At 42.2% G+C, this 21,149-nt stretch overlaps 1 long non-coding RNA gene across 1 annotated transcript in view; it reads left to right on the top strand.

Moving 5' to 3' along the window:
- The first annotated feature begins 12,257 nt into the window (after positions 1-12,257).
- LOC138796797 (uncharacterized) overlaps positions 12,258-21,149 on the top strand; it is an 88,384-nt gene continuing 79,492 nt past the window's right edge. The window contains exon 1 of the long non-coding RNA XR_011363822.1: positions 12,258-12,496. This is a non-coding gene — a long non-coding RNA (uncharacterized lncRNA). The remainder of the gene's footprint in view (positions 12,497-21,149) is intronic.

The following is a 21,149-nucleotide window of genomic DNA, read 5'->3' as shown; positions in this document are numbered from 1 at the left end:
CTCCCTCTTCTTCATAAATAATCAATGCTTCCTGGCCTCCTGCTTGCACAGCTGTCAGCCAGTGTCTCTGATTGTAGATCAGTCTTCTGTAGGCAGGTTATGTCTGAAAGAAACTGCGTAGGGGCTGTGGTCAAGGGGTAACTCACCTGTCTAGTGACCTGCCAGCAGTTTGGTCTCTGGTTCAAACCCCCCCCCCCCCCCGAAGTTAAAGAAATTATACATTACCTATTACGGTCGTCACCGTCCTCTTCTCCCGGGTGCCATCTTGAGACGACAACGTCAGAGCCGGGGGGGCGGTCTGGGTCTTCTTCCTCCTCGGCGTCTTCATGGAAAGTGAATGGGATAGAAAAGGCTGCTGGTGCACCAGCAGCCTTTTCATTGGCTGGAGCGCATCACATGGCTTCCAGCTTGCTCAGCCCTGATCCAGCCAATGAAAAGGCTGCCGGTGCACAAGCGCACTGGAAGCCTTTTCCATCCCCATGACCCGAAAGTGAGAGACATCGCTGGACGGCGGGTGACGGAGAGGCGGGCAAATCGAGTGGCGATTGTCACCGGAGGGATGGTGAGTATGGTGTCTGTGTGTGTCTGTGTTTTTTTTTTTTTTTTTTGGGGGGGGAGGGGGTCCCGCGGGAGTTGTTCTTTAATAAAACACATTATTAGGTAAAAAAGTGGCACTTTTATTTCTATGTTATGGCTGTTTGCTTTGTTTTCATGCAACAGTGTGCAGTTAGCTTAAGGGTACGGTCACACTTACCGGATCCGCAGCTTATTTTCTGCTGCGTATCCGCAGAAGATCCGCAGCAGATTTCCTTTAAATAACTGAGCACAGCATCAAATCTGCACCATCAAATCTGCTGCGGATCTGCTGCGGATCCTGTAGGTGTGAACGCACCCTAAAGTAGATAGTATAAAGATTTGCCAAATTTACCACTCTGATTCATTCTGTCTAACTTGAGGTTGGGTTAAAATCTATGCGTAAATGTCGGTGCTGTTAAGCCATACCCATCTTCTAGTGAGGTCCTGCCACTTTTGCTTTTAGCTCTCTTGTTGCATGAGACACGGGGAGTGTTTAAAGTGACTCTGTACCCACAATCTGATCCCCAAACGGCTTGTACCTTTGGTTAGCTGCTTTTAATCCAAGATTGAATCACCCCCCCTTTTCCCATGTTATAAATAAAAGTAAACAAACATGTTTGGTATCGCCACATGCTTAATCGCCCAAACTATTAATTTATTTAATTCCTGATCTCGCACGGTTAACGACGTAAGTGCAAAAAAATCTCAAAGTGCAAAATTGCGCATTTTTGGTCACATCAAATCCAGAAAGATTGTAATAATAAGCAATCAAAAAATGACACCTCATACAGACCCAGACCAAAGGATAAAAGCGCTATTAGCCTGGGAATGGAGTGATTTTAAGGAACATATATTTGTTATAAATGGTTTGAATTTTTTAAAAGCCATCAAATATAACATATATAACAAGACAGTTTTACCCCAAGGCGAATGGCGTAAGAAAAAAAAAATGTTTTTTTTTTTTTTTTTTATTATTATTATTATTTTTAATTTTAACACACGTTGAATTTTTTTCTGGTTTTGCAGTGTACTTTATGCTAAAATTCAGCCTGTCATTGCAAAGACATTTTCTCCTATTCTTCACCTGTGTGAACACTGCACATGAGGTGGATAGTTAAGGTGGCGTTCTGACAGGTGATGCAAAGGAAAAAAGGTGAAGAGGGCGGGGAGGATGGGCGGAGGGGTGTCACAATCATAGGGCATGGGTACTCTAAACCATGCCAATTTGACACAGGGCTACAAGTTTAAAGGTTGTTTTGTAGCACAATAACTGCATCACCAGCGAAATGGACCCCAGGACAAATCTTGGATTTAAAGCAGCTATCCAAAGGTACCAGCGGTTTGGGGAAGTGAGATTGTGGGTACAGAGTCGCTTTAAAGTCATTCTGTCACCCCAATTACTCTTACCTCATTACGTCGGTGGACACTGTCACCTAGGCGGGGCTTTATGGGAGTCTGGCCCTCTTTCAACTGCTGTAAAGCCCCGCCTAGGTGACACTGTCCACCGATGTAATGAAGTGATCTTAGAGAAAAAAGTAGACATAGACAAGTTCTATACAGGTATATATCGAATGTGCAGCATCTAACACACATAGTGTAGGGGGGGACAATATCATATTAAACCACATATATGTCACAATTTTTACTTGTAATGTCATATCAAGTAACCAATTGAAATTGAATTACTGCCACTGATGATATATCCATGAAAATATTTGAGACAAAGGATTGATGATTGCATGGATTGATGCATACTTCTGTACTATATTGACTCAACCTCTATTTTTGGCCTTGTTTTTGGACAGCTGTCATTTTAAGGTGAAAATACATTTGGCTGTATTTTTTCACAAAATGCCCACCATCCAAAAATATGACCAAAAATAAATGTTATGTGAATATAGCCTAAATGGTCATAAGGTGACCTGTGAACTTGCTTCCTATTGGAAAACTTGGATTGCTTGGATGTGATTGCTTGTAGTCTTAGATTTTTTTTACAGTTTTTTTTAACAGTTTTTCTCTGTTTTGTTTAGTTTCCCTATATTTCTGGTAATTAAATGAGCTTCTGTTAAACATTTGCTTTTATCTTTAAACCTACTTCAGAAAGGACGAGTTCATTGTTTGCTGATTGCTACCAATTTACTACAAATGAGCACCTGTTCTCAATATTAGTGAAATAAATCAAGGCGCTTCCCATTATCTACAACTACAGCATTTTCTCCTGCTATTTCTTTGATATTAAGTAAAGAATTATTGGCATACAGAGCTTTATGGCAATTTAAAGAGACAGGCCTACATTATGTCTACTTTCCCCCCTGATCAAAACTACCCCACCTTCCCTTAGCAATATTGGTCCTGAAGGTGTTTGGTTGCTTTTCTATCTGATTCAGACCACTTGGCCTTTGAATTGCTGTCCCTGACTTGTATCTATTTTATCAGGGTTTATGCAAATAAAATAATTAATTTAATTTAGTTTAATATATAATTTAATAAGAAATTTGGTAATTTTTCAAGTATTCCTGCTTGGGGGTCTACTCATTTTGTGTGGCTCTATGCTGTCCACACCTCTGTAGGATATGCCCATCTATATATGTGAAAGGTTACTTAACCCCTATCCAAAGAACATAACACAGGATCAGGGTTCAAGCATGGCTCAGCAGAAGGGTCCTTATAATGGCAGAAGACATCCTTATGATAGGGGACCCCTTAAGTGTTGTGCATCCATGAGAACAGCCAGTGCATGTCAACATACTACCTATACTTTTTCACCTCTTGGTATAGCCTTACTCTTCTACAAGTAAAAGCTTCTTCCTTTGATTTTCATCAATGCTAAAATGAGGTTAGGAATAAAGTGGCCAATTCAAACCATCATTTTTGCAAAATTTGAGACCATGAACTATACTTGTAGCATTTATCCATATATTGTGGTAAGCATAACGATCTGAATGTGATCCATAGGGTTTGATGTAAATTTGCTTTAAAATTTACTCTTGGGCCATGTTCACATGCTGTATGAACATTGGCCTTTGTTTGGCACAGCCACTGTTTGCCATGTCAAACAACATCCGATGTCTCAGATGTTCACCCCACCAATACTGCGGTATTGACCGGTTGAACATCACTTCATTTTAATTGGAATGCGGGCATATTCAGGTGTGCCTGCACTCCAATTAGCCATGTGAGGTACAGCCGGGAGCCGTACTTTACATGAGAGAACTGTTGGCTGTTCTGTACGGCTGCTGTTCAATGAATAGGGGCCACACAAAATAGACCTGTGATTTATTTTGTACAGCCACAGAGAAAAACAGCTATAGTGTATACAGTGTGTATACACTACGGCTATGGTTCCATAGGCTGCAAGGTAATAGGCCACTGTCATTAAAGACTGTCTGTTATTGCAACCTGCAACAACTGCCGTTGTTTAATGATAAAATATGTAGTTTGAATGTGGCCTAGAATTGCAAGCACTAATGTCGGCTGGAAAATGGGTATGTTCCAAATGAGAAGATCCGCAACATGTCATAAACTCCATACGGTTTGATTCCACTTATATATCATTTGGATTTTCAAAATCTTTTCATTTGTATTGCAGTAAATCTGTGCAGAATCTGCACCGGAAATCTACAACAAATCTTCCACGTCTAAATGTGACCTTAGAGAAGATGGCTATCTTTGTAAATTTTCATTCGGATGACTCCTGCTAAATAAAAGGCCATAGTGTTCAAAGCAATTTAATCTGTGTATAACTCTTATTGAAAACAGCTGGTTAGAAAATAGCTGTGATGATGCTCATAGAAAACATCTTGATTTTAGTGCACTTATATCGGCAACAGATTATCCCATCTCCGCTTGGCTTGACAAGTGGTGTGAAGTGGATGGTTGAACTAATGTATTTCTGCTAAACAAGCTGAAGTTCTTATTCCTTGGCAGAAGCGATGTGAAGCACTTTTATTCTCCATGTTTAAGAGCTTGGTACAGGTGGTTTGGGACCAGCAGTTGCATCAAAATTCAAGGAGCACTTTATTGGTTCTTAGATGCCTTTCAAAAATTGCATAGATGAACATTTTAATGAGTCCTATTCATTCAAAGACACAGTCCAGCGAAAACACATTTTTCCATCACTGCACCCCCACCTTATTGTCTATTTATTACATTCTAGACTTCCTCTATGTATATTGCCTTCAATTCCTCATATTTCAGCCTCCTCTCTACTCTTGATCAGCCATCATAATGACCATTACTTTCTTCCCCACTCTTCTTTGCAACCATCTCCATTACTCTATTATGCATCGGTACAGCATTACATGATCATTCCGAACCAGTACCATCTCTGTCAACTAAGGAAACGCTGTCAATACCTTACTTTTATATTTTTCGAGATTACATTAATTTATTTTTATGAATGTGGTATATTGTCGCCTACAAAAAAAACATTTTCTAACATTGGTTGTAGTATAAACTGAAGAGGCTTCCAACCTGAGAAAATTTACCGCCAGCATCAGACTTGGATTCCTTAGGATCATCAGAGGGCTATTTTCGAAGCTCCATCTTTAAAGAATATGCATATGTTATATTTTAATTGCATTGCAAACTTTGTAGTCATATCTTTGTACACATGGGATTAATAGGTTACAAGGTTATGACTAAAAAAGTTATTTATGAACTAACCCATTAAGATAGACAAATGTGTGACTTCAATTGTTGAATTTTTCTCTGGACCTATGGGCAAGGTTCAAACTATTTAAAAAGACAGGCGTTTTGTTTTGATTCGGTTTTAGGCTATGTTAACACGCTTTAGAAACAGCAGCTGTTCCGCCATGAATGGACATTGTTAAATGCTACCTACAGCCGGAATGGTAGCATTAAACAACGTCTGTTCATGTGAACAGACCCTAAGGGTATAAACCCACACACCGTATACACAGCGTATTTACTGCTGCGAAACGCAGCAAATACGCAGCAAATATGCAGCAGATTAGATCTAAATAACTGAACACAGCTTCAAATCTTCACCATCAAACTGCTGCGTATTTGCTGCGTATTTTCTGCGTATATGGTGTGTGGGTTTGTACCCTAAATATGTATGCATACACATTGGTCCCTGAGTTTAAAAGTAACTTGGATTGAAAGCATTTTGCAAGATGAGCTCACAGTTTTTCAAAATTGTAATTTGGTTTAGGAGCATTGCTTCAGTTTAAGAGCTCCCTGAACTGGGTGGGAGAGGGAGTGGGGGAGGAGCATGGTCTGCATAGCGTGGTCTACAGCCCTGTACTCTGACTCAGGAAGTCTCCCTTACCTTCCAAATCATGGCGGATCCATTTCAGGCTGGGGCTTACATTAGGGGAGCGGATTGTGGAGGTAATCTCTCCATAGCTATAACCCCTCTATGTGCTCACATCTGCCCTGCTCATTCATTCATGCTCCCTGCAGTCTCTGTCAGCTCTTGTGTTTCCCATCCTCTTCATTCTTGTTATAATGTGCTTGCACGTACACTCAGCTATACACACTGCTGTATAGAAAAGTTTCTGTCACTGTCCTCCTGCACAGCTCTGTGATTCTCACTTCATGATTGGTCAATGCTGAAAACACGTCCCTTCCCCACTGCTGCCATGTGACCACACAGACCTCTGACAGCAGCTCTGCTTCTCTACTCTAGCCTGTAGTACTATGCTACTGAATTATGGGGATCTGCAGTTCCATCCTGTATTTACTGCTCCAGTTTTTTCAGGTTAATGCAGTTACTATACATTATACTCCACATGCTGTTTGCTATAATGTACAGGAAATTATAATATGACACATTTAGCTGTTTCTGAATGTTTGTTTCATTTGTTTTACATGCTATTCCAAATTAAAATTTTCATTTTGGGGGTGTGCTTTGTCTGAATTTCAATGATTTCTTATGAAGTTAAGAGTGGATTTGGATTACATGCATGGTCCTAGAACGAATTATGCTCGTAATCCAAGGCACCACTGTATTTGCATTGCCTATATATGTTGTTTTTTTTCTTTTACATTAACCCCTAGACGACCCTGGACGTAGGGTTACGTCATGGAAGTCTGTCCCCAGACGACCCATGACGTAACCTTACGTCCTGGGTGTTTTTCCCGCTATGAAGCGCGCTTCATAGCAGGTGGGTGCCGGCTGCAATCAGCAGCCGGGACCTCAGCGGTAATGACACGCTGCAGCGATCGCGCTGCCGCGTGTCATTACCCCCTTAAACGCCACGGCGTTTAAGTGTAAGTGACAGGGGGAGTCCCCTGTCACTTACCGATCGGGACCCCCGCAGTGTGACTGCGGGGGTCCCGATCATTGAAACGGACTGCTGGAGGTCTCCTACCTGCCTCCGTGCGGTCCGATCGGCGATCTGCTACACTGAGCCTGCACAGGCAGGCTCAATGAGCAGATCGCCGATAACACTGATCAATGCTATGCCTATGGCATAGCATTCATCAGTGTAGAAATCTAAGTATTGTATGTACAAGTCCCCCAAAGGGATTTCAAAAGTGTAAAAAAAAAAAAGTTGAAAACACTAACACACTACCCCAAAACCCCTCCCCCAATAAAAGTCTAAATCACCCCCCTTTCCCATTATATAAATAAAACATATAAAAATGAATAAATAGATAAACATATAATATACCGTAGCGTGCGTAATTGTCCGATCTATTAAAATGTAACAAGCGTCATTGTGACCGGTAAACGGCGTACACGAAAAGAGGGGAAAAAGTGTGCAGATTACCAATTTTATGTTACATTATATATTAAAAAAAATCAATAAAAAGTGATCAAAACGTCCGATCTTCACAAATATGGTATTAATAAAAACTAGAGATCATGGCGGAAAAAATGACACCCCATACAGCCCCGTAGGTGAAAAAATAAAACCGTTATAAGCGTCACAATAGGCCCATTTTATTAATATTTAATTGCCAAAAAAAAGGATTTCATAAAAAAATATATATAACATTAGAGAATCTGTGTAACCTGCATATGGTTGTGTTCGGACTGACCTATAGAATAATAGTGTCATGTCGCTGTTACCATATAGTGCATTACGTAGACACAGGAACCCCCCAAACGTTACCATATTGCATTCTTTCTTACGATTTCACCTATTTATATCTTCATAAATAATATATTTGGAATTCCATCATACATGTTATGGTAAAATGAATGACGCCATTACAAAGTACAACTATTCCTGTAAAAAACAAGCACTTACATGGCCTGTAGATAGAAAACTGAGAGTGCTAGAGCTCTTAGAAGGGGAGGAGGGAAAAACGAAAGCACTAAGATCAAAATTTGCGCGGTCCACTGGGTCATTTTGGGCCTGGTCCTCAAAGGGTTAAAGGGAACCTTTCACCGCCCGTGCCGGGTCAGAGCCCGGCCGATCCCCCGCTAGAGTCCTTATACTCACGTCATTCCCGAAGTCCCGCTCCTGGAGCCGATCCGGGGACAGAGATATGACCATGGGAAGCCCGGCGTGCATGCTGCTGAGATGAGTCCGACGCCCATAGAGAATGAATGGAACCCTATGGGCGGTGAACTCATCTCAGCAGCGTCAGACTCACCTCAGCAGCGCGTGCGCCGGGCTTTCCACAGTGATATCTCCGTCCCCGGACCAGCTCCAGCAGCCGGACTTCGGGAACGAGGTGAGTATAAGGGGCTCTAGCGGGGGTCGGCCGGGTTCTGACCCGGCATGGGGGGGTGACAGGTCCTCTTTAATCTATGGGTAGGCAATCATTTTTTGTAGGGCTTTGCCTAATTTTCTAATGTACCCAAATGTAGATGGTGGGATAGAAAGAACAAAGACAAACAAAATACATATATGTATACAAAAAAAAAGTAACATGCTGCCAGTAATCAACACATAAAAATACAAGGACAAAGTGAAAATACACCAAAAATTGGTCCTGGAGGAGCAAATTAGATCAAAGTTACCAAGCTAAAGCAGAGGGACAGAAGTTGAGTACCTCATGCATATTCACTATGAATTGTGGATGAAGGTTACTGTGTGTAAAGTGTCGACTGGCCTTTTAATAGCTTACTACCTGTCAACCAGTAAATAGAGGGAGCTTGTGACCCCACTGTATAGAGCTCTAGTGACATCACATCTGGAATACTGTGCCCAGTTCTGGAGCCTCACCTACAAAAAGATATTGATAAAATAAAACGGATCCAAAGACGGGCTACAAAAATGGTGGAGGGAATAAAACATATCAAGAAAGACTTAAGAATCTAAATATTAGAGATGAGGGTAGAGCGAGTAGTGAAATATTCGACTTTCGAGAATTTGAATCGAATAGGCACCGAGATTCGACTATTCAAACAAATATTTAATCCTATTATAGTCTATGGGAAAAAAATTCTCGGCACTTGTAAATCCAAATTCGACCACTTGGAGGTCACCAAGTCCCCCATGAAACCTCCATAAACAATGCCAACACCTCCGGAATGACACTGTGACATTAAGGGGAGCATGCCTGGGTGCACCCAACACCCCAAAATCGCAGTGTAATGCCACTCTCCGCAGTTGCAAATGAAAATTATTTGCGAACGCTTTACGAATGTTTACGGCAATGTTCACACATTTCCTTCGTATTTCTTACATGATTCCATACATGATATTACATACATGATTCCAATATGCGTCCGTAGAGCGTCACGTTATTCGCGCATATCACGCATCATGCTGTACGGACGTTACTGGAACAGTATGTATGACGTGCCTTTTACTAGACTACTGGAACAATAGCTACACGTGCCTTTTACTAGGCTACTGGAACAATAGCTGTATGTGTCTTTTACTGGGCTACTAGAACAATAGGTATCACATGCCTTTTACTGGGCAACTGGCACAATAGGTATCATGTGCCTTTTACTGGGCAACTGGCAGAAAAGGTATAACGTTTAAGTGCTCTTAGTGGGCTAAACCAGGGACACTATAAGTCACTTGTACATAGAGGGTACTGGAATGAATACAGCTGCTGATGCTCTGCTCTGCTTTGGATTCAAAGATACTTTTTTCGCTGGATATCAGCCCTGAAAAGGACTTTTGGGTTCAGTAGTAAGCCTGCCTATCCAAAACGCTACTAAAATCTTTTTCTCCCTGCTCCAAGATCTCTCCCTGGCTACTGTAGGTTGAAAGCGCGGAAGTCAATGCGATCGAGAGGCAGAAGTCAATTATCAAATATTTGAGGTCATGTGGTTCAGCCATTCATTGAGGGTAGACACCGTTTTTGCGCTGTGTGCGTACTCCCAGGGTCCCTCACTGCCTCCCTGCATGGTGATTGGATTAAAAAAAGTGCTAAGTGCGATGGGAGGGCTTTCAAATGTTTCCCGCGTATTCGTCACACTACTCGATTGAATTTGAATCTTTCGAATACCGCAATATTCGATCGAATACCATCTCAATCGAATCGTATTCGCTTATCTCTGCTAAATCTGTATATTCTAGAGGAAAGAAGAAAAAGGGGAGACATGATCAAAAACTTTAAGTATGTAAAAGGACTAAATAAGGTTCAGGAGGGAAGTGTTTTTAGAAAAAAACTGAACTCAAGAACAAGAGGACACAGTGAGAGGTTAGATGGAGGAAAAATCAAAAGCAATGTGAGAAAAAATTACTGAAAAAGTAGTAGATGCTTGGAACAAACGTCCAGCAGATGTGGTTGGTAAATCTGTTTAAAAAACAGAATGTAAACCTGCCAGGCATAAACATATATCTATCCTAAGATAATAAGGGAAATACTGAAGGGGCAGACTAGATGGATCAAGTGGTCTCTGCTTACAATCTTATATGTTTCTATGTCAAAAGTTTAATAGATTGCCCCAACTACTGGAGGTGCAGAATATACAAAACTCCATTGGGTTAAATCATTTTTATTATTAATTTTAGCATAAATTTGTATCCTGTTTATAAAAAGAAGACGTGTGATGGCATTTGGAAGGAAAACATCTGAAGATTATAAAATATTTATTTCTGAGATGGCTGCCCAAGATGCAGGCTCCAAATAATTAACATGAAACGAGGTCAACGGCTTTCAATTAACCAGCAGGTAGATTGTCTTATAAAGCCACATAAAAAAATTATAATACAGAAGGTCATAAATATGCTGTCCATCTGCCGGGACACAGAATAAACACCTGATCAAAGGAGGTGATAATGTTTTAAGTAGGATTAATTAATGTGGATGTAAATTAATAGACAATACACCTTTGTTAGCACATCTGGTATCTTGACATGACTCCAGACCCCCTAATTTGTCTTGTCTGCCACTTTAACCACTGTAATCATTTTTTCTCAGTGAAGACTTCCTGGGTCCCATTGACAATTTTATATACACTACTGTTCAGATTATTTTGCATGATTATTTGATTGTCTTATGAATCATGCTAATACAACAGTTAGAAAACCATGAATAAATAACTTTATGGTGCTCTTAGATCTTAGATTTAGATCTTAGACTTATTTTCCCCACTGTCTGCATTTGCAAATACAATAGAGCTGTAGCTCAGTCATGGTCATTCTATCCATAAACTTTGTAGCTCACATTAAACTTCCTCTTTCTTTGCTCTCTGTAACTAAACAGAATGGAGTCACTATTAGAATGTGTTCTGCCAATTAAAGTCTGTGGGCCTGTTGCAACACATTAGGCTATACATTGGCATTCTCTTTTTACAGTAGCTAATGTATAGCCCAGTGTTGGTCAACATAACCTACCTATTGACCATTTTTCATTTTTAAGTAAGGGGTTGTCATTAGAGATGAGCGAACCTCGAGCATGCTCGAGTTCATCGGAACCAGAGCATTTGGCATTTGATTAGCGGTGGCTGCTGAAATTGGATAAAGCCCTAAGGCTATGTGGAAAACATGGATATAGTCATTGGCTGTATCCATGTTTTCCAGACAACCTTAGAGCTTTATCAAACTTCAGCAGCCATAGCTAATCAAATGCCGAACGCTCGGGTTCCGATGAACTTTAGCATACTAGAGGTAAGCTCATCTCTAGTTGCCATAGTGACAAATTTAATAATATTGTTAAAAAATGAGGACTTTAAAAAAAAAAAAAAAAAAACGTGGCTTCCTACGTTCCATGGACATCCTAATATAATGGTGACTGGATCTCTAAAGGGGAGAAACATTGCAAACCTAAACTGTAGCAAGTACAGCTGATGCAATAACATGCAGCAATGTAATAGACTTTTGCCACTTCAAGCATACTTAGACCCTTGAATATTATATTATGTGTACATTCTATATGCTACCAACAAGCACTATATCAGATACAAATAGCTGTGGGAGTTAATTCAGCGCTGATTAAATTCAAGGGTCCTTTTGTTGTAAGAATCGTGTTTCCAGAAATTGCAGTTGAGCATTTCCATTTTAATGTAGGATTATATTACAACTACTACTACTACTACTGTGTTTCCCCGAAAATAAGACAGTGCCTTCTATTAATTTTTGCTCAAAAAAGGCACTATGGGGGAGATTTATCAAACATGGCGTAAAGTGAAACTGTCTCAGTTACCCCTAGCAACCAATCAGATTACACCTTTCATTCCTCACAGACTCTTTGGAAAATGAAAGGCGGAATCTGATTGGTTGCTAGGGGCAACTGAGCCAGTTTCACTTTACACCATGTTTGATCTATCTCCCCCTATGTCTAATTTTTGGGGGATGTCTTATTTGTTTCCCTCTGACTGGTGGGAGAGAAATAAGGCATCCCCCTGGATCTCCCCAGAATACTCACCAGCATCCTTGCTGAAGCAGGAGCGCATTAGCAGCGAGACCAAGATCGCATCAGCAGAGGGATGTGCTGACGGGATGTGAGTCAGGCACGCGGCGGGGTGTGCAATAAGCGTGCGTCGACGTGCTTGTAAAACCCTGGCACCGGCTGTGAAGGTCCACGAGGGGATTAGGTGAGTCCTGGAGCCTTTATTTTGGGGGGTTTCCTAGTTTTGAGTAGGCGTGCCTTAGTTGGTAGGCTGGTTGTGGTGTCTTTTTTTAGGAGGGTGTCTTATTTTCTGGGAAACAAGGTACTACTAATACTGCTGCTACTACTACTCCTCCTACTACTACTACTAATAATAATAATATTAAAAATAATTAAGCTTTCAGCTCCATTGTGCTGTCCAACTTGTTGACAACGGAAATGTAGACTTAAATGGGCTGAACATAGTCTAATTAATACTATGCTTGGTCGATTTCCCTAACTGTCTGTATGGACCTTAAAAACATGGTCCACCACATTTTAGAGTCTTGCACAAGCAGCATATGCATTTGAGAAATTGACCCAATGTAGTAACAAATAAACTATGTTTTGCTTATTATAGTCTATACGTCAGTCATCAAAATGTTGGGCTATACTGCGGCATCCCTTTTTGAATAAGTGCCGATGTACAGCCTTGAAAACTTCATGTGAATTGAGGTAAGAGGAAATACATTGCAGTATATACACTCTTGTTATGTGTACATAGCTAAACAGTGGTAACCTATGCAGGATCTTAAATGTTTGCTAGGTAGTTTGAACTTTTAAATTTGAAGGATTTAAAAAACAAAGGTGTATAATACTATTTCAGGGTGCGTTCACACCTACAGGATCTGCAGCAGATCTGCAGCAGATTTGATGCTGTGTTCAGTTATTTAAATGAAATCTGCTGCAGAAAATCAGCTGCAGATCCTGTAGGTGTGAACGCACCATAAAGGGGTTCTTTACTTTCTAATTTTGATGGCCTATCCATTATATAAGCCATCAATGAATGGTCAGAGTAGTATGCACAATGTATAATGGGGGTATCCCAGTGGTGGTAAATACATTAAATACATTATCCTAGGGATATGCCAACAGTCACAAAAAGTTGGGAACTAGAGATGACCGAACCTCGAGCATGCTCGAGTCGATCCGAACCCGAACTTTCGGCATTTGATTAGCGGTGGCTGCTGAACTTGGATAAAGCCTTAAGGCTATGTGGAAATCATGGATATAGTCATTGGCTGTATCCATGTTTTCTAGGCAACCTTACAGCTTTATCCAAGTTCAGCAGCCCCAGCTAATCAAATACCGAACGTTCGGGTTCGGATCGACTCTAACCCGAACTCGGTTTGCTCATCTCAATTGGGAACCCTTTTATTTTTTAACTTGCTATTGGTCTTGTAACACATTCTAAAATCTATTGTTACAGCAGAAGAAATGCTACAGATGGTGTGGATAGACTGCACATCATTTCTAACTCCCTAACATTGTCATTGTTTGTGACCCTTGATTCTACTTCGTATAAAAAATCTCATTGTCTTTCATATGTCTCATTTGACTGATCAGCAAACATAAAGTAATTGATAAAGTTTCTGGCCGTGGTTCAGGGGGCAGGGAGCAAATATTTTGCTATTCCTTCTTTGCAGATCAACACATATTGCAAATAGCCAAAATTCAAAATCCAGATCAGTTCCATCATCTCTATGTATGAAAAAACATACTGCCAGGTTAATTGCCTTTCTACGAAACTGACCCTAATGTGTGTTCGAGATAGATTAGATTGTAAGTCCCAGTGGGGACAGAGGCTGATCTAAGTAAGGGCAATATCTGGACTTGCTGTGGCATATGTCAGCACTATGGAAGCCTGAATAAATCATTTTGAAAAATTTGAGTGTCATATTCCGACAATTACATCACCCACCCTAACTCCTGCTTTATTCTTTTAAATTTTTAGAAATCATAATTACATTTCTTAGTCTAAAAGGTTAAATATAAATATATATATATACCGTGCTGCATGCATCATCACATAGCTGACAAGTCTTTTTAGAACGTGTACTTGTAAACAGTGATTTTTATGTAAAAGACAAAAAAAAAAGGCATCTGTCTCTGAGGAATAGAGCACATCATCAATCATTCCAGGATTATCTCCCGTGCACTGTACAGTTAATTTGTAAATTGTCTTTCCTTTCTGCCTCACTGTGTTGTGATCTTTATTTTTGGCACAATTAGTCTGTTGGCTTTGCTATTTTCAACATGTATTTTAGAGCTACACATCAGAACAGAAGTGAATATAAAGGTGAAATTTAGTTATGCTATTCTTATTATTAGGGTGCCTTCACACCTACCGGATCCACAGCGGATCTCACTTCTGCGGATTCGAAGTGAGAACCGCTGCGGATCCGGTATCAATTCTCCCCTATAATAGCACATATTCGCAGCGGGATTGACATCCCGCTGTGAATATGTGCTTTAACTTCCTGGTGCCTGCAGCCCCGCCGTCGCATTCCCTTCGCATCCCCCCCATCCCCGGCAGCGGCACATCCCCCCATCCCCGGCCGCATCCCCCCATAAGCCCACCCCCAGCCCGCCGCCATCCGCATCCCGCCGCCGAGAGCATACAGTACCTGCTCAGTGGCGCGGCTGCAGTGAGGCTGCCGGCTTCGGTCCCACTCAGATCAGCTGAGCGGGACCGTAGCCGGGAGCCTCACTGCAGCCGCGCCGCCGAGCAGGTAATGTATGCTCGCGGCGGCCGGCCGGAGATGGGCTGATGGGGGGATGTGCCCGGGATGGGGGGGATGTGCCGCCGTGGATGGGGGGGGGGGGATGCGACGGGGATGCGACGGGGATGCGACGGCGGGGCTGCGGGCACCAGGGAGTCAAAACACATATTCACAGCGAGATGTCAATCCCGCTGCGAATATGTGCTATCATAGGGGTGAATTGATACCGGATCCACAGCGGTTCTCGCTTCGAATCCACAGAATTGAGATCCGCTGTGGATCCGGTAGGTGTGAAGGCACCCTTAAAGAGTAACTATAATTTCAGTAGCCAAAAAATGAAGTTCCTCAAATAAAAAGCCCACGTGTTACCCTTTAAAAAGAGCCTTAAACTGTGTTGATAGCGTGTACACTCGCTGAGATATCACCAGTTGTTTGGCTCAGAAGAATAAATAAATTTTTCTTCTGGCTGCATGAAAGTGGGCATGGCCTATCCCTCATCTCCCTGGCTGGCTCCCTCCATTCACTGACCAGCACCTTAGCAGATGTGTGATACACACATAGCAGGATCAGATAGAGCCCCAGCATACAGTATCACAATGTAAGATTAGATACAAAGCACCAGCCGATGGTATCACACACAGTGGGATTAGATACAGTCATCTGCTCTCATAACACTGTAGGATAATGTCAGCCATGGAGGTGGGGGTACCTGCTGCAGACATCTGATAGTGAATGTTATATGTATTATGGAAGGACTACAGCTGTGTTGTGCTGGGACTTGTAGTCCTCCCCTCAGTGACTCACCCACTCTCCCTCATGCAGTACATTGGAGTCATGGTGGCATGTCCCTCCTGGGTGAAGCACTGGATACACTTGTCCCTCCATCAAGCTCTTCCCCTGTGCTGCTCCTCACACACAACACCCTCAGCTCTGCTATGTCACCTCTGTGAGGGGAGGGGGGAGAACGTGCTGCTAGGAGGTGGGGGAGGAGGTTTTGTTTATGTCTGTGTCAGGGCTGTTATCTGATCCTCCTGTCAGAGTCTGTACACTCAGTATAGATCTGCAGGGAGGGGGCGTGTCCAGCAGGAATGCAGAAATAACTCAGAGGCAAAGAGAGCTCTGAGGGGACTTTTGGCTTTATGTATTTAAAAAACTGTTTATCTTAGGTTATTAATGTATATTGCAAAAAGTCTTATCATGACCTAAGCTAACTAAAACTGAATGGTCAAAATATTTTATAGTTGCGCTTTAAAGTATTTTGATATATGGAAATGTTTCATGTCATAAAGACTGACGGCAGTATGTTGGGAGTAGATGTGTAGTATAAAATGACACTGTTGCCAAATTTACAGTAATGTAATATGTACGCACGTCTAGCCCAAATTACATTCTGAATATGGTTCTGATCAGATTGTTAGCTTTTGTGAGCAGGGCCCTAACTGGTCATGTTTGACTTGAGGCCTATGGGAAAGAATATGACAGGGAGATGGCGATAGGTGTCGGTGACATCACTTAAGGGGCGGGGCTTGACCTTGGAAATATGGTTTATCCGAGCAATCTGTGACTTCAGAAGATGATGCGTTGTCTCAGGAGAGAGGGAAGAGTTGAGGAACTGGAGAACATATCCATTTTGCAGCTTTTCTATTTTTTATTTCTTGAAAAACATGATAGAGCTAGTACTTTTAGTGATAACACTTTATTAGTAAGTTATACTGTATGTCTTGGGGTACACAGAACGTTCATCATTGTAGAGATTGAAAAGACATATACTGACTCCTGGGAAGTTATGGGGACATTACGTCACACAGGGGTTATAGGTGATATCACACCATGATCATCCTGCTCTTTATTATCCTTGCTTTGGGTATAGGGATATAGTTTATTCACCATTTCTTTATTTTTTGTTATTTTATGCCTCCGCAGGTTAAGGCCAGGTTCAGACTATGTAACTGTGCGGCTGTATTTGCGGATGTAATTGTGCGGCGGTATTTTTGGTGGTTCATGCGTACGCTGGAAAGTATAGGATATACGGCTGCACAGTGCACACTATGTATGAATCTACGGCCCGATCGTAAACGGACCCGTAAAAAATGAACAAGACCATTGTTTGCGGCTGGACATGCGGCCGTGGATTGACAGGCGGTCCGTACGGAGTACTTCAAAAATAGCCGCCAATGATGCCGAATGCCGATGCCTCTAATAGTTAATATATTAAATTAATAAAACACATTTTCTTTGTAATAAAGTCCCTTTTGTTGGTCAATAATTTAATTCTAACGAATCCATCATTTTGCAATTAAATATACTGTTAAAATAAATAGATATATAAATAAATGTATATTTATATATATATTTATTTTTTGACAGTATATTTAATTGCACAATGATGGATTCGTTAGAATTAAATTATTGAACAACGAAACTGAATTTATTTAATCGAAAATGTGTTTTATTAATTAAATATTAATTAGTACAGGAAGCTCCATAAGCCGTTAATTCATATTGTCGGCAAAAGAGCATTCTGTACTAATCATCACTTTACTTTAATGAAAACATCAAATGTTTCTTCTAATTATGTTATCACAATAGCATTATTGGAAGAAACATTAAGAATTATATGTGCGCTCAGCTGATTGGCTGATCGGCTGAGCGCACATATAATGAGCCGGTCCGCAGTACAGTGACTTCATTGTGCTGCGGACCAGCGAAGAGGTCACACCGGGGTGAGTATAGAGCTCTCCCCACCCCCTCCCCAGCACTGCACCCCTCCCAGCAAGGAAGGGGGGGTCAGTTAACCCCTTCCTTGCTGGGATGGGTGCAGTCTGACATCAGTCTGGCCCCCAAGGGGTTAAGGGGGATGCAATACATCCTCCCTTAACCCCTTGGGGGCCAGACTGTAAGCAGTGATCTGTAAAGATGCTGCATACTGTAAGGTGCACAACACCGCTCACAATGATGGGTGTTGTGCCCCTGTTTGTGTGTTTTTTGTTTCTCCCTTTTTGTTTTTCAGATATCGGTATCCTGGGGATTACGTCGGATTCCGTGGACTACGTCAATGACCAGTGTTTTTTTTTTTTTTTTTAATAAAATGGTCAATGAGGGGTGTGGGGTGTTTTTATTTGAATAAAACATTTTTTTAACTTGTGTCTTGTCTTTATTTCTTTACTTTATAGACTTAGAAGTGGAAGCCGTCTAATAGACGGAATCCATTACTAAGTTGGGGCCTAGTGTTAGCCGGTATAAAATGGCTAACACTAACCCCCTATTATTACCCCAGTACCCAATGCCACCAGGGGTACTGGGAAGAGCCGGGTGCCAGTGGTCCCGGAGTGTCAAAATTGGCGCTCCTGGACCGGGCGACAACAGGCTGGTAAGATTTAGGCTGGGGAGGGCCTAAACCAATGGCTCTTCCCACCCTGGTGTTACCAGGCTGCTGTCGTTTGGTTTTTAACCCGGTTATAAAAATAGGGGGGACCCTATGCGTTTTTTTTTTATTATTTATTTATTTAAAAAAAAAAAAACGCATAGGGTCCCCCCTATTTTTATAACCAGCCGGGTTAAAAACCAAACGACAGCAGCCTGGTAACACCAGGGTGGGAAGAGCCATTGGTTTAGGCCCTCCCCAGCCTAAATCTTACCAGCCTGCTGCCGCCCGGTCCAGGAGCGCCAATTTTGACACTCCGGGACCACTGGCACCCGGCTCTTCCCAGTACCCCTGGTGGCATTGGGTACTGGGGTAATAATAGGGGGTTAGTGTTAGCCATTTTATACCGGCTAACACTAGGCCCCAACTTAGTAATGGATTCCGTCTATTAGGCGGCTTCCACTACTAAGTCTATAAAGTAAAGAAATTGTAACAAACTTGCCTTCGCCGGTGGCAGCGCCACCCTCACTTGACATATCAGCGCTGCTTCCCCGGGCTGCTAAGGTAGCGGGCATAGGGAAACGCCGGTCCATTTATCCACATGCTGTGCAGAGTGTGAATGCTGTCAGGAGATTGAGGCCCCGGGTCAGTCAAATCCGGTCCCAGTCTTTCAGATCTCCTTGATCTGGTCTCACTGAGAAGCTCTATATAAGGCTTCAGCTGCTTATGGGAGTTGCCTGTGAATTGGTTTCAAAGCCTCACTAGCATTTATCTACCTGCTGATACCTGTTGTTCTACTGACCTCTGCCTGTACCTTGGATTTCCCTTTGTCTCTGTGATTTGGTTTTTGACGTGCTTCTCCTGGACTCTCTGACCTCGGCTTGATATCTGACTTTGTCTCTGTTTTGTGATTTTGTTCCTGGCGTGTTCTCCTGGTTGACCTGGCTAGTCTGACTTTGTTAGTTCTGTCCTTTTCCCTATCCCTCACAATATCTTAGGAAGGGACTGTCGCCCAGTTGGGGGCCACTGTTTAGGGTGGTCGTCAATTAGGTAGGGACAGCAGGGGGGTTTAGTTCCAGGGCTGCACTCACCCTCTACCCCTCCTGACATTACAGATTCACAGGCCCTATATATTTCCACCATGGACTGCATGGAAGCTCAGATACAACACTTGACTCAGTCAGTGCAGGACCTGGTGGAAAGAGTGCATTTAAATGAGACTACTCCAGTTCAGGCAGTGGCCTCAGGCTTTACTGAGCCAAAGATTAAGATGCCAGACACTTTTTCTGGAGACAGAAAGCTTTTTATTGTCTTTAGAGAGAGTTGCAAGCTTTACTTCAGACTCAGACCCCTATTATCTGGTTCAGAAAGTCAGCAAGTAGGGATCATTATGTCCCTGCTTAGAGGAGACCCTCAAGAGTGGGCATTTTCCCTCCCCCTGAGGCACCGGAGTTACGTACGGTGGATGAGTTCTTTTCAGCCCTAGGAATACTGTATGATGAACCAGATCGGGCAGCTTTAGCAGAATCTAAGCTTCAGTTTTTGCGTCAGGGCTTCAGACCTGTTGAAGAGTATTGTGCAGAATTTAGAAAGTGGTGTGTAGCTTCTGGTTGGAATGATCCAGCACTTAGGTGGCAGTTTAACCAAGGATTGTCTGACCAGTTGAAAGATATGTTGGTGTGTTACCCTCATCCTGAGACATTAGAAGCAGCCATGACTTTAGCTGTTAGACTGGACCGACGCTTGCAGCAACGCAGGAGAGAAAAGCAGTCCACAATAGCCTCATTTTTCAGCTCTGAGACTGTGCCACAAGTGGAGGTGGAACCCATGCAAGTTGGAATGGTTCTGTCTCCTGCTGCCCGGCGAGAAATCCGCAGAGAGAAAGGGCTTTGCTATTACTGTGGATCTGCTTGTCACTACATACAAGAATGTCCCAAACATCAGCAAGCTGAAGAACTTCAACGCCTAGGTGGTCACAGGGAAGGCCATATAGGCAAAGAGGTATTTCCCACTGTATCAAAAAAAATTCTGTTGCCAGTTTCGCTTAGTTTTGAAAATAATGTTTGTTTGTGGGTCTGCATTAGTTGACAGTGGTGCTGAAGCTAATTTTCTTGATTTAAAGGTCGCTCAACAATTGGGGTTGCCCTTGGTGTCCTTGCTTAACCCTTTAAAGTTGAGAGGGGTAGATGGTACTCCTTTAGGGACTGGTTCAGTCCGCCACTGTACCCCTAAGATCTTGTTACAGGTGGGGTTACTGCATTATGAATATTGTTCATTTTATGTTATGGAAGGTCTTTCCTCTGAAATTATTCTGGGGTTACCCTGGTTAGAACTGCATAATCCGGAATTTAACTGGACCACTGGAGAATTGATTAAGTGGGGGTCTGGATGTTTTGACCAATGCTTTTCTGTATGTCTAACCAATCTCTGCAATGGAGAAAAGGAAATACCTGATTACATTGTTGATTTTGCTGATGTTTTTTCAGAAACTGGAGTTAATGTTCTTCCCCCTCACCGTCCTTACAATTGTGCAATTGAACTGCTTCCTGGCACCAGGTACCCAAAGGGAAGAATATATAATCTTTCTGGGCCAGAGAGGCAATCCCTAAAAGATTATGTTAATGAAAGTCTTGAAAAGGGGCATATCCGGCCCTCTGTCTCACCTCTAGGAGCTGGTTTCTTCTTTGTTAAAAAGAAAGATGGTGGTCTTCGTCCATGCATAGATTATCGTG

The sequence above is a fragment of the Dendropsophus ebraccatus genome, chromosome 7 (genome assembly GCF_027789765.1).
Source record: "Dendropsophus ebraccatus isolate aDenEbr1 chromosome 7, aDenEbr1.pat, whole genome shotgun sequence".
NCBI classification, from domain to species: domain Eukaryota; kingdom Metazoa; phylum Chordata; class Amphibia; order Anura; family Hylidae; genus Dendropsophus; species Dendropsophus ebraccatus.
Note: the sequence above shows the minus strand (reverse complement) of the source record. Positions and strands in the feature narration are given on the sequence as shown.